General features: G+C 30.1%; 1 long non-coding RNA gene across 1 annotated transcript; it reads right to left on the minus strand.

Moving 5' to 3' along the window:
* Window positions 1-643: 643 nt before the first annotated feature.
* Window positions 644-1655, minus strand: LOC129881555 (uncharacterized). Its single transcript, XR_008765611.1, has 3 exons — window positions 1576-1655; window positions 844-911; window positions 644-706 (listed from the first exon to the last, which is right to left on the minus strand). It is a non-coding gene; the product is annotated as an uncharacterized LOC129881555 (long non-coding RNA).
* Between the last annotated feature and the right edge of the window lie 753 nt (window positions 1656-2408).

Here is a 2408-nt window from a genome sequence, read left to right on the forward strand (position 1 = left end):
TCATTCATCTCCTTCCGGTCTCAGAATGTATGCTTTTTTCGGACCACTGACCCCACAATATAACCAAAATTCTGCAACAGTCTTGTGAACCTTGATCAAAGTACATGTTATAGTTATTTTTCAAAATGACAAAGATAGTTCAAACACTAAAGTTGTTTATGCCATAGTCAAGATTGAAACAATATTACAAGTAATAACTTACATTTTGTCCTTGGAAGATAGATTTGTCCAAAGTTGCAAGCACTTATGAGTACATGGTCCTCCAGGTATTTCTAAATGAACTATGCCTCTTCCTGCTGTCATCCACTGTATTGAATCAAATGGAAATTAAAATCATAAACACGCTTAAATTTAATAAACATTAATTAATACTATTTTTCATTCGGTGTTCGATCACATCGTGAAGTCCCACTTAAAAACACCCCATTTTAAAAGTTCAAAACCGAGATCTCTAATTAAAAACAGAGAATTACTTACTATTCCATCACAATTTTTTATGATAAACATTAGTTGGTTAACCTAGCAAATGTAATAGCTAATCTACTATTACATGTTAATCATAAAAAATCTCTACACTAGCAGTATATATTGACTAAAATACTTATTGGGGTTTAATGGTGCTGTGAGCATACTCATTAATTACCTGAACATCACCTGTTCTGATTGTACCCTTGTGACCAGCAAAATCTTGATGAGTAAATGCTCCCTAAAAAAGTAAAAAAAAAATAAAAAACAGATTAGCATGTTCTATCTCCTTAATCATTGAAATCAAGAACTTCTATTGTTTGATCATGATAGTTCTAATCATATTGTTTTGAATTAAGCAATAAAATGATTTTTTACCTTCAACATGTAAGTGACAGTCTCAAATCCTCTGTGTGGATGGTCAAAAAATCCAGCAGGTGGTAAAACTGCAAGAATCCAAGAATTATATATATAAGTTTTTAATTAGTAGTACTTAAAACTCAAATAAATAAATAATTCGTGTTGCTGACAAAAATATGATATTTAATTGGAGAAGAGTAAAATGATGAAATTATTATTATTGCTCAAATATACATAATCCGCCTAATTCACCCAAAATTTTATGGGTAGGGCTCAAAATAATTTGAATTGCGTAAAGGACAACTCATTCAAGTCTTAACCTATTTTTAAAAGAATCTTCAATTGAGCCCAATTTAATTTTTAATTTCAATCTATTTTATATCTTCTAGAATTTATCTATTTATTTGTAACATATATATTTTTATTTTCTTGAGTTCAAATACAAATTGTAGTTATAAAATTAAATAATAATATGTTAAAATTATTGAGATTAAGTGGGTCAAATTAGGCGGATCATGACCCAATTCAATTTATAGAGCCTAACCCATTTGAGCTCAAAGTAAATTGGACGGGTCATAACCTAACCCAATTCTTATTTCAACCTATTTTAATATCTCTAATTTTAACCTAATCCCACATATTTGACACCCCTATTTTCATACTATGTTTGTACTGGCCTTGAAAATTTCTCTATTATCACTACAACAAAAAGAATCAAGAAAAAGGAAACAAGTATCCATAAGTTATTACCTTACAATGCTTCTTCTAACAACAGCACCATCCCCTTCATTTTGAGCTCTAACCAAAACTTTCTTAACAACCAATCTTGGTCTACTAAAAACAGAGGACATAGACATGATGAATATTTGAGGATTTCAAGTTTGGTTCAATTGAAGTAATTTTTGTTATGTTTTCTTTTGATTGTGTTCATTGTGGTACTTATAGGCAATTTCTTCTTCAGGATTCATATGCATTGAATGACGACGAATTAATATACATCTTATTCGAGTAGGGCCTACTTAATTTTTTATTTGTGATGATTTCATGCTCACGTCATTATGACGATGGCTTCTCATTATAATTTTTATTTGGTTGAAATCTAGGGTAAGTATTGAAGACACTTCAGAGCTAGACACAAATTATTAGGTTCATCCACAAACTATTGACAACTTTAAAATACCCCTCTACTTCACTAACTAAACTTAGATACATCTTCAATCTGTCACACGACATAAGAAGTTGTCTCAAACTCTTGTAGGGGCATGGAATTATTAATATAAAGCTGAGAGAAGTGTTGAAAACACCTATAAACTTGACGAAAATTTAGGGATTTATTTGACTCATGTTGCAAGATCGGAAGCGTATTTAAGTTCAGTTAGTCAAGTAAAGAGGTATTTTTAAGGCTGTCAATAGTTCGAAGATGAAACTAACAATTCGCGTGGAGTTTAGGTGTGTTTTTAATACTTCTCTCTCGTTTAAAAATGATGAATCTACTTTTTCATGAATTATAGAATTTGATTAACTAAAAAGAAAACATAAGTAAAAAGAATAAATAAGATCTTTGAACAATTATTGCATATTAA

Source organism: Solanum dulcamara, chromosome 3 (genome assembly GCF_947179165.1).
Source record: "Solanum dulcamara chromosome 3, daSolDulc1.2, whole genome shotgun sequence".
Classification (NCBI taxonomy): Eukaryota; Viridiplantae; Streptophyta; class Magnoliopsida; order Solanales; family Solanaceae; genus Solanum; species Solanum dulcamara.